At 53.5% G+C, this 11,815-nt stretch overlaps 1 long non-coding RNA gene across 1 annotated transcript; it reads right to left on the bottom strand.

The window, feature by feature from the left end:
* Positions 1-614: 614 nt before the first annotated feature.
* On the bottom strand, positions 615-9,932 carry LOC103662765. The gene is made up of 4 exons (XR_568660.2): positions 8,230-9,932; positions 4,660-4,768; positions 4,058-4,210; positions 615-3,150 (listed from the first exon to the last, which is right to left on the bottom strand). It is a non-coding gene; the product is annotated as an uncharacterized LOC103662765 (long non-coding RNA).
* Between the last annotated feature and the right edge of the window lie 1,883 nt (positions 9,933-11,815).

The following is an 11,815-nucleotide window of genomic DNA, read 5'->3' as shown; positions in this document are numbered from 1 at the left end:
GGTTAGAACGCACCCCGAAGTTCTTTTATGCCGAGGAGCTTAGCTCCACCGCAGCTGTGATATGAAATTAAGGTGTTGATCTAAGGGGCATTACACAACGTGACTCACCAGCAATTCGATGAGGGGCAGTTAGCGGGACCCGGCAGAAGTTTGGGGGAACAGGGTCCTGGCACCTTTGCCTGGTGGCTCAGGGCTGGCCCAGTGCCGTCCTGCTAACATGGCAGGGCTGAGCACAGCAGCGGAGCCAGCATTCACTCCTGGCAGCCACAGAGGCCCCATCACACCTGCAAGCTGTGTTAAGCACTGCGTTTGAGTCCAGGAGCAGGGCCCATCACTCTTGACTTGCATCCTTCCTCCGACGTGCTACTCACTACCTCTCACTTGCCAGTTCCCATGGAGTCTAAGGGGTTTAAATCCAAGCAGTGACAAGGAAGGCATGAATCCTTAGAGCCTGGCTGTGGGTGGCAAGCACCCATTAGATGAGGAACGGGCCGTTTGCACAATTTGAGGAATCTGACAAATAAATTGGGTGTGACTCTGATGGCTAAGTCTACCCTGTCCTTCCAATGCATCACACCTTGTGTAATAATACCGGCGTGGGTTTTACTCTTTTACATAACTATTATTTAATATCCATGCTCATTGCTTCCCTGGATGACGAAACTGCACCCAGAGATGCATCAAGCAGACTAAATCCGTACCCCCAGAGCTGGTTGGCATTGAGGAGCACGCAGGGAGCAGGGGGTGCAGGGAGGGGCTGATCAGGCTGAGCCTACGGGGAAGGACTGGGGGTGTTCGTGAGCGGGGAGCCTGATGCATGAGTGCGCCGACAGAGCGATGCAGGGACAGACTGTCCTCGGGCAGGGGGTCCGGAGCTGCCCTCGATTCACTTCAAAGGAGCTGAAAGCAGGGACTCAAGCACATACTTGTACACCCGTGTTCACAGCAGCATTGCTCACAGTAGTCAAAATATGGAAGCAACCTGAGTGTCCATCAAGGGATGAATGGATAAGCAAAATGTGTCTATGCAGGCAGTGGGACATTATTCAGCCATCGAGATGAAATCTGGGTACATGTTACCACCGTACAGGTAAACCTTGAAAACATCACGGTAAGTGCAGTAAGCCAGACACAGAAGGACAAAGATTGTAGGATTCCCCTTACAGGAGGTAGCTAGAATTGTCAGCGTCAGAGGGATGGAAAGTAGAATCGAGTTTTGCGGGGCTGACGGGAGGGGAGATGGGGCGCGAGTTCTTCACAGGCACAGAGTTTCTGTTTGGGGGATGAAGAGAGTGTTGGTGAGGGCAGCACAGCTACGTGAACACACTGAATCGCACTGCACTGTGTGCTCAGAAATAGCAGAGGAAGTCTCACCCATGAAACACACAGGCTGCTTGTACTTGTATTAAGAATGGTATTCCCAGCTCAGCAAACGCTCCCATGAGCAGAGCGAGGCTTGCCCAGCGCCGGCCGGAGCCCGGGCCCGGGAAAGGGCCATGTTACAACAGAGCGGGAGGCTGGTCCTGGGCCCCAGTGGGCCGCTCGCTTCTTCAGGAGCCGGCCTCGTGAGCAGACGGTGCCAGCGTGGAGGACGGGGAGGGAAATTCAAGTTGACTCATCTGCCGGATATGTGGATCCGGACAGGACCTCCAAACTTGGCAAGCTCGAAGGAAATGATTTTAATTTTTTTTTTTAGACTTTCATGTAACCTAGACACTCAGCTGGGACTCTGTTTCCTATTTCAAGCCTTTTTCAAACACTTGTGTTTGCCGAGACCTTCATAAACACACGTCCAGGGGAAGGAACCAGAAGGAATGGGGTTCTCCCGGCCTGCCGCTCAATTCCCTGGGCTCGCAACACTGCTCAGGTGTTTGACAGGAAGGCAGTTGTGCGGACGCCCTTGGGGCAGGAAGCGGTGGGGTGCAGAAGCTGCTTTCTGGATCTGACCTCCAGGCATTGAAAAATAGTAAACTGGATGTGGATCAAGGAGGCTTGCGAGCATCTGGGCCTCCCTCAAGACTCCAAGCACGTTGAATGGAAGACAGTCGGGGGATCCTACCTGCACTCCCTCTGGCTTTGTGCTTTGATGCAGCCCTTCCAGCAAGATCTAGAAACAAATGTGTGGCTCATTCACGTACTCGTGCGCCCAGTGGGCATCTGCGGAGCCCTCCCGCAAGGCTGGTAGTGGAGGCTCAGAACCAGAGCAGGGAGGCCCGGCCTCCCCCCTCTGAATAATCATGAATTGTCCCCTCCTTTTGGCGTATTTGCAGGGCTAAGGGCCCTGCTTACCTGACCAGGGCTGACAGGCAGGGATGAGGACAGGGGTCCAGACGGAGCCCCTCACTGCTCTCTCCTGAAATATCAGCCTCGCTCCTCTGTCCACACGTGCTGGGAGGTCAGCTGCCGGGGAGGCCGCCCTGCAGGGTCCGGGAGCTCACGCTCTGCTGCTTCCAGCCTGAGGACGGAGGATGCCCACACAGGGCCTTGGCCTTCCTCTGCCTCGACGAGCCACTTACTGTTTTGCCTTATCTCTTTTTGGTTTTGTGTTCTTTTGACTAAATTCTTAAAACATAGACTTAATTTTTTCAAACAGTTTTAGATTAACAGAAAAACTGAGACTATAGTAGAGGGCATCCCCATCTCCCCAGCACCCAGTTTCCAGTCATTACCATCTTAGGTTAGTTTGGAACATGTGGTATGATTCCTGAACCAATGTGGATACGTCGATATCAAGTCCATACTTGCTCAGATTTCCTTGGTTTTACCCGCCATCCTTTTCGGGTCCCAGGATCCCACTTAGGATACACGTAACTTTCAGTCTTCTGGTCTCCCTGGCGTGGACTGTGGTCCTACCTCGTTAGACCGGGCCCCCTCACAGTGCCCGGGGTAGCGCCTCGCCCCCCGAGGGCTCGAGTGTCAGCAGCTGATGAAGGATGAAGGGAAGGAGCCGAGCATGAACTCGCCCTCTCCCAGCAAATGTCACAACACCAATAAACTCTGTGAGGTCCGGTGATGCAACACCGTTGTCTCTGGAGAGACAGGGCTGGGGAGGGGAGTGGTGGGAGGGCCGTGGATTCCGCTTTCCTGGTTACATTGCTGTGATGTTTTAAGCAAGTCTTTTTAAATGATCTGCATGTCTTTCTTTTCCAACTGGAAACAATAAAATAAGCTCCAGCTGTGGGGCGGGGCCAGCGGGTCTTGCATCCTCAGCATCTCCCCCCCCCCCGCCCCCACAGGAAGAGGCTGCTGCCCACCTAAGATGACCAGCGTAGGAGACGGGCCCAGAGCATGGGTTTCCTGGCTCCTTCCTGTCCTCACCCACACAAGGAATCAGAAAAGGCAAGGGCTTCAAAGCCTTTGGTATAAATGCAATCCAACACACGCGCGAACCACCCGTTTCCTCTTAAAGCATTTTGGGCCCCCAGCCCCCGCCTCGGAAAAGAACTGAGGCTGGATTAGCATCCCTTCTCTGGAGGTGAGGTGATCGGGGAAGCAGGCGGGTTAAACTGACCAAGTCATTCTTGGGCTCAAGAAGCTGCCCAGAGCCTCCACTCCAGGATGGAGGCCCAGCCCCTTGGGGCACCTGGGGCTCACAGGAAGCCCCCTGCCGCTTCCCTGGGCTGGGCCTGGAGTCTGGACGTTTAGGACCACCCTACCCTGTCATTGCCCTGCCCTGCCAGGCCTTTCCAGGCGGAGCTGGAGGGAGGAGCCTGGTCTTACTGTCTCTTACACATCCCACCCTCTCCCCACCCCATCCACTGTCCAGAGGGCAAAGAGCACACAGGGGCGCTCAGGGAAAGGCTTCCTTGTCGAGTCCGAAAAACAATCTGATTGAAGAATATTTTCAAGCATGATTGACATAACTTTCTGGAGGCCCAAGTCCTCTTTAGAGATCATGTCCTAATGAAGGAAGCTGGGAATGTGGTCAGGTGAACGAAGTCAAGGTCTCCAGGCCTGAGCGCCCCAGAGAGCTGAGGGCGGCCGTTTGGGGCCTTCCTCTGAGCCGTCCGCCCTCCCTCCACCCCCAGTCACTGCTGCCCCTCCGTCTGGCTCCTACCTTTAGATGTCATGGTGGTGACCACCTCCCAGCACCGGCACGTCTTCTGGGGGTGCCGCGACACACCGATCCTCCAGAAACATACCAGCCACACAACGTGCTGGGCCCCCCACAGTGAGATTTTGACACCGGAGATTCTGCAGCCTAGAAATGCTGGAAATATTTCATAAAAACTCCTGAGTTATAAGTCAGGTTCAGGTAGTGTGTGTCGTGATTTTTTAAATTTTTTTAAAAAAGATTTTGAGAGAGAGAGAGAGAGAGAGAGAGAGAGAAAGCACGAGGTAGGGGGCAGAGGGAGAAGCAAATTCCCCACTGAGCAGGGAGCCAGATGCAGGGCTCGATCCCAGGACCCTGAGATCATGACCTGAGCCGAAGGCAGACGCTTCACCGACTGAGCCACCCAGGCGCCCTGTGTTGTGATTTAAACCACAGATCTGCTTTCGAAAACAGGCAAATATTCAAAACCCAAGAGATTGGGATTCTGAAACCAAAGGGAGAAAGGATGGGGTGGAGGGAGGCATTGAAATGCTTGAATTGCATTCAAAGCTTGGGGTTTATTCTCATCCAGAAAACTGCGGGGAAATGAGAAGGGATTTTTCTACCTGGGGTCTTGGTAATATCCTAAGCGAAGGGAAGGAAGGTGCCGGCAGACCACCAGGCGGCCCGAGCCAGAAAGGAAGCATCCTCTGTTCTTGATCCAAAGAGATGACTCTGGAAAGATGGAATGTATCTGGCAGGTTGTATCAGGAGGAGGGAGGAACAATCTATTGGAGATTTTGGCTCTAACTGATGAACCAGTGGTGGTGCAAATGGGGCCAGGCAGTGGGGAAGGAACCCTGGGACTCCAAGAACCCTATTTCCACGGTTTCGGTGCCTATGGCCTGAGCGTGGAATAGGGCCTGGGACCTCATTCGGAGCAGGATCTCCCCTGGGGTGCCATCTTGTCACACAGTCAGGTGACTGTTCCGAGGGCAGAATGGCGCTCTGCAGGGCCACACCTGTGGCGAAGCTGGTCCACGCTGGGCAGGGAGGGGGTGATGCTGAACACCCACCAGGAACCGACCATATTCAAGGCACGGTTGGGTTCCTTGCACACTTACACCTCATTAAATGCCCCCACAGCCTTGTGAGGGAGAAATCATCACACCCATTTTATGGATAAAGAAATCCAAGAATTTTTAGTAATATTCCCAAGTTGGCAGCTTTGGTAAACGGCAGAACCGGTCACTGCCCCTGAGCGAGCATGTGCAGGTGGGAGGCCCGGTGCCAGGCGGGGGGGGGCACGGTCCCTGTGGAGGAGGTTGCTATGGTTACCAGCAACCGGAAGGAACTCCATCACTTGTTTGCTAAAATGCACAAAGGGGCAGACCAGTCAGACCTTTTTGGAAGGGCACGCTTGGCAGTGACAGCTGTCCCTCGCCTTGCCCGATGTCACCTCGGTCACCAGGTCCCAGCCAGGAGCCAGAAGTGGGCAGAGGCACACTGTGTACACCCCGCAGTACCTCCCCCCACCCTTCATCTGCATCGGCTGAGAACCAACAGACACGGCTGACCTCCTGGGACCTGCTGGGGCTGCAAGTGGTTCACTTGAAGGTCAAGGGTAAAGCGGATGGATGGCCTCAGGAACGCAAGAGCTAAGGTCTAGAAAGTAGTAGTGAACACCGAAGAACAGCAGAGAGCCAGGAGGTAGGGACAGAACCCCTGGGTGGTGTAGCCCTGCAGACTCCACAGGCCGAGGGCGAGCTGGCCAGTTTTGGCCCCCAAACCAGAGTCTTTTCATCTAATTGCCCGTGGCGCCTGCCTCCGACTCTCCATGAAGTACACGCTGCGTGTTGTCCATGGGGGGCTGTGCTCGACTCCACGAAAGCCAGTGACCCCGCGTGCCAGGCCAAACCCCAAGGGGAAATAATTATTTCCCGCAGACATTTCTTACACGATTCATCAAAGATCCACCCTCCATCCCCCCTCTGCCGAGAGGGGTACCCCCTCCTAGCTGCAGAGAAGCCCACAGGCCTGGAACAGTCTACCGTTCACGAGAGCGGCCAGCCAGCCGGACCCTGCTGCCCCAGGAGCCCTCCCTCTCTGCCTCCAGATGCCCTCTCCCCTCCCCTGGCCCATCTCTCCCTCTCCTCACTCCTTGTCTTCTGCATCTCACCACCGCCTCGGGGCTTCTCATCTGCAAGAAGCCTCTGCTGGGAAAACCGGCTGTGGGTCTGTGGCTCTCAGCCGGGTGTGTCCCCTGGCCCCCCCATCCCAGCCCGGGGGCCAGGCTCCCGGGGCCGCTTCCGCAAGCTCTGGCCAATGGCTCATCAGCCGGTTCCCCGGACCCACTGGGACCCGTGTCCTTACGACAGGAAGGTCCACAGGTTGGTGTTGGCTCTGGGAAGCCATAGCCCAGCAGTGCCGCCTGGAGCTCCGGCTAACCTTAGACCCCCGTCCTTCCTCCTCCACCTCCAGCACCTTCTTCCTTAGTCTCCATTTCGAAGCCTGGTTCTCCTGAATCCATTCCTTTCTGATCATTTGTGGCATGTCCCCAAGAGCTAGCATTTTCCGGTCAGTTTAGGTCAAGTGTGGGAGTCAAGTCCTCATTGTGTGCCGGTAGTTTCAAGTTCTGCCATGTGCAGAGCCCCGCCGGGGACTCTGGACCCGCCCCCCCTCCGGCAAGCACGGGGGACGAGGCTAAGTGGGCGCACATGCCGAGCTCTAAGCCTGGCAGTTCCAGAAGCAGGAACCGGCCTGCTGGACCGCCAGTGAGGCCTTCGGGCCTTGCACACGGTTTGCTTTCCCAGGAGGGAAGAAGAACCCAGCTGACATGGAGACGGAGAACGGACCCTTTGCCTCAAACCCAGACCTCCTCACTTTCCCTGTTGCGGATGAATTAGGAGCCGTGTTCTCTGCTCTCCTCCTTAATCTTCTTAGTCTCAGCTTTCCATCTGAAACTTCAGCAGTTATTTAACATTTGCTCCCAAGCCTTCGCCGGTGCCCCGAAATACTGCCCAGGCTCTATGAAGCACTAGGCTGAATCCAGCAGCTTCCCCACACCCATTTGTCCAACGATCCATCAAACAAGGTTGGATCAAGAGCTTCCTGGGTGCTGAACTCCATGCCTGGCACAGAGTGAGGGCATGGCGAACGCCACTGTGCTGGTTAATGTCCTGTGTCAACGTGACTGGGCCCCGGGACGCCCACACATCTGGTCAAACATCATTCTGGGCGTGTCTGTGAGGGTGTCTCTGGATGAGACTAACATTTTAGTTGGAAGACTGAGTAAAGCAGATGGCCCTCCCTGATGCGGGTGGGCCTCATCCAATCAGTCAAAGACCTGAAGAGAACAAAAAGGCAGAGCAAGAGGGAACTCCTTCTGCCTGATGGCACCGCCGGGACACTGGTCTTCTCTGGCTCTTCTTGAGTCTCCAGCCTGCTGACCGCAGATCTCGGGACTTGTCAGCCTCCGTCACCACGTTAGCCAGACCCTCACAGTAAATCTCGGTATGTATCTCTTCTCTCCTCTGGGTTCTGTTCTCTGGAGAACCCCTAAGATGCTCAGCGTTACCAGTGCCAAGACTGTGTCTCCAATCCATGCAGCCAACCACCACCTAGAGCCTACAGAGTGTCAGGCGCTGTGAGTTCATTAATCCAGAATCACTTGTGAAGCGCCTGCTGTGTGCCTGGGGAGGAACGCTAATGGTGTCCGTGCTGCGGTGGACCAGACGCAGACGTCCCCAGTCGCAGTAATGGCTGGCCGTCAGTGCGAGACTCGCTCAGGAGCTAGACGGTTCTTTATTACAATAGAAACCAGCAAATTAAATTTACTTATTATTGTGAGATTTATGGCCACACCTTTTTTATGTGTTTTTCAAACAAATCCGTCGTCATGGTAACTCTCTTAAAACAAGATGCGACCTGGTTTAAAGAGCCTGAGAGCTAATTACAATAGTGCTTTGTATTTAGTTATACCTTTCTTCTGAGGGGTGTAATGGACCTCACTCATTAAGCTTCACAAACATCCTCTGAAGTCTTTAGGGGACAGATACTATTAAACCCATTTTACAGACATAGACACCAAGGCACAGACGGGTTAAGTGACTTGGCCACTGACTGGCAGCTGAGCCACGAGCAAGTCTGGGCCCGACCCAGGCCTCCCCTGGTTTCCTTCTGCTGTCTCTACTCACCAGACTCCATGCTGAGGTTTGAAAGCCCTTCTTCATGAAAGACTGTTTCCCATAGCGTGGTCTGCTGCCATCCATGTGCAGAGGAGGCCCCAGCGGGGAGGCTGCAGGGCTGAGGGAGGGAGGGGAGCAGGGGAGAGGGGAGGCGGGCTGCCAGAAGGCAGGAGCGCAGGAGGTGCTGAGCCAGGGCCGGGCCCTGGTGGCCACGCACTTGGTCCCATGTTCGCAGGGGTGGAGCGGCCGCAGGGGCATGAGCGGGCACTCAGTCACAAGAGTCTGCTCTTCCGTGCGGCCGCCTGGGGCCTCTGCTGTGGCTCAGTGGTCTCAGAGCACGGCCCAGAGCAATGGCGTCTGCCATGTTCCAAATCCGCAGAATCAGAAACTGTTTCACAAGCCCTCCGGCCTCCAGGGGCTTCTCTGGGATCTCTGCCTGGATTTTCCTGCCCGAGATGTCCTCTCCAAGATTGTCCTTCCCCAATCTCACTTCTCCACGGGCCTGTCCTGACACGGCCTCGCTAACGCAGCTGCAGGCCCCCTCCCGGCCCTGGTTGTGCACCCCACCTTCAGGAAGCTCGGCAGGCACCGCCGTCTCCCCACGGCCAGCCACGTGGGTTCCAGAGTAGGGCCCTCTGCTTGGTCCCTGCCACGGAGTGGTCAACCAACAGCCACACAAACCTCGATTTGTGACCCAAGAGGAGGGCTGAGGAGGAGGAACACGTATTTGGGTGGGTGGGACATGGAGCCCAGGAGTCAGGTCTTGGGCACGTTGAGCCTGAGGTCTCAGTGGCCCACACAGACGAGGACGCCAGTTGTTTGGTGCCTCGGCAACACCCAGGACAGGTGATCCAGAGGAGCTGATCTCGAGGGGGAATGAAGGGGTCAACGAAGAAATCCTGGAGCACGTCAGCACCTGGGTGGGTGGTGAGGCTGAGGAGTGGGCAGCGAGACCAAGGAGGCCAAGGGCCTGACAGTGTCCAACGTGACAAAGGAGTCAAGCAGGGTTAGAGAAGCCTGTTCTTAGATCCGGTAAAATTGGGAGATGCACTTCCGGCCTAAGAGCTACGGTCCTCAGTCCTCAAGTGGAGGCTGGAAGGTGGGCTCCAGCAGGAAGGACAGACTGTGGGGGGGTGCAGATAAGGCAGGGGGCCACGAGGAGGGTGGAGACACTCAACCTGCAGAGTAGAACCGTGGGAGGCAGAACCAGCACGGGTGGGAGGAAGAACGAAAAGGAGCAGGTGCGGAGGAAGATTTCGACTCCCCAGTTTTGAACTCACATCTGGAGCATCTGAAACGGGAGAGACTGATCATCAACGGGGTGTGTGAGCAGAAACGAACGGGACAGTGAGTGCACAGGGACAGGACAGTGGAATTCCAAGCAGGCAGCTGCCATGACTGAACTTGAAGGTTCCTTCGAATCTGGAGTCTGGGACTCATGATTCTGTCCTGGTCTGAAAGAAACCCAAGGCTACTAGAAAAATACAGGTGGCCTCCCCCGCACCCAACAGGAAGGCTTGTGGCCCTATGACTTGGAAGTTCCACCCCGGCACCCACCACCATCAGGGGTTCCCACTCCCTGTCCAGAGAGCTGGCAGAGGCCTATCTTCCACCCAGTATATGGTCATGCATGAGGAAGGGTACATGTTTTGAGTAGGGGACAGCACCCTAATTCCCAAAATAGTTCATTCAAACATAACTGCTAGACTTTTGTATTGCACTAATTAATTTAGGAAAATTCATACAAGCACAAAAACTGACTTTCAAGACTAAAAATTACTAGGACTGGAATTTTCCATGCATGTTCAAGAAGATGCGCAGCATCCTGGGGCGCCTGGGTGGCTCAGTCGTTAAGCGTCTGCCTTCGGCTCAGGGCGTGATCCCGGTGTTCTGGGATCGAGCCCCACATCAGGCTCTTCCGCTGGGAGCCTGCTTCTTCCTCTCCCACTCCCCTGCTTGTGTTCCCTCTCTCACTGCCTGTCTCTCTGTCAAATAAATAAATAAATAAAATCTGGAAAAAAAAAAACAGATGCACAGCATCCTAAATCGGGTTATCATCCATGTCTAAACAGAAGGAAATTCCAAAGAGAAAATAATTCCGTATGTTCCCAAGGAGGAGAAAAAAAAATATGCCAACTTGGATATGGAAACTTTTTTAGGGATGTTCATAAAAATAATCAAGTATCTATTTACAGTACACACACACACACACACACACACACACACACACACACACACACACACTGTTTGCTAATGCTCTGTTCTTCTCTTTCAAAGTATCAATAGAATTCAGTCACTCCAAGACCCAACAAATTGTTTACTGTGGACTTTTCTTGGACTAAAAAATACATTACTTTTGGTATTCTCAAATGCAAAAGAGGACAAGTTTCCTACTGAATATGTAACGAGGAAACTGGTCTCTGTTACAAAGTGTCAAATGGTTCCGTGAGGCCTGCCATCTACATTCCCTCAGAAGCAATGAGAGGGTCAACTCCATGATTCTGATATAGTTTCAGCCTCATGGCTACACAGGTAAAGTGAAGTTTACAAATCATTGCAAAACCAAAATCAATCAAGTAAAACCCCTAACTTTTTAATGCATTGAAAATCTGCCTAAGAACTATAAACTCTTTCACATTTGCTTTTAAAACCACAAACAGTTTTCTTCTACAAAATCTCTTTTGCATTTATGGGGCACCTGGGTGGCTCAGTCCGTTGAGCCTCCGGATTCATGGTTTCAGCTCAGGTCATGATGTCAGGGTCCTGAGACTGAGCCCTGGGTCTGGCTCCGCGCTCGGCAGGGAGTCTGCTGGAGATTCTCTCTCCCTTTCCGTCCCCCTGTGCTAGGCCCCTCCCCCCACTCATCTTCAAGGCTCTCTCTCTCAAACAAATCTTTAAAAAAATCTGTTTTGCATTTAAATGATGCTGACGAAAGAGCTTTGAAAAAGAGTTAAATACTCATCTTGTGCATTTAGTTAAAAAAAAATTTCATGGAAGCTCCAGCAGAATGTCTCACTACACAATGTATCACAATTACACGTTGCAGCAACAAGCACACACCTGGGAGATAAAGCTCACTGGGCTCTGCACCACGCACCCCCAGAGCTCAAGATGACAATCCACCCGTCAGGGTCCACGGGCATTTTCAACTTGGGGCTAGACCCATCGTTAGTGGGTTCTGAAGTCAATTTAATGGGTGTAAACTTATTACATGGGTGAAGGTAGGGAGGACGAAGGATCTGCTACGGGACAGAATAGAAAAATCCTGGCGTGCATTACGGGTTACGGTTTGTAACTCTGGATATACATGTGTTCTGAGTCACGATGTCAACTGTATTTCTTACCTTGGGACAAAGTAAGAAACATTTGAAAACCACTGAGGTAGGGTTTTGGAAACCCAGAGAGGCAAGAGAACCAGGGGAAAAGAGAAAGCAGAGCCCATGCTTCTTAACTCGATGTCCTGTGTTTTACTTCTTTGAGGAAGCAATCAGGTGTTCTCCAGAAATGATGGCAGGGTGGAGAGGTAGGACGGAGAAAAAGGATCAGGACAGAGGGTTCACTGGGGATGAAGAGACTCAAGCAGAACAAAGGCTCT

Source organism: Ursus maritimus, unplaced genomic scaffold, assembly GCF_017311325.1.
Source record: "Ursus maritimus isolate PB19 unplaced genomic scaffold, ASM1731132v1 scaffold_6, whole genome shotgun sequence".
In the NCBI taxonomy this organism is placed as follows: domain Eukaryota; kingdom Metazoa; phylum Chordata; class Mammalia; order Carnivora; family Ursidae; genus Ursus; species Ursus maritimus.
The sequence above is the reverse complement of the archived record's forward strand: the minus strand, read 5'-3'. Positions and strand labels throughout refer to the sequence as shown.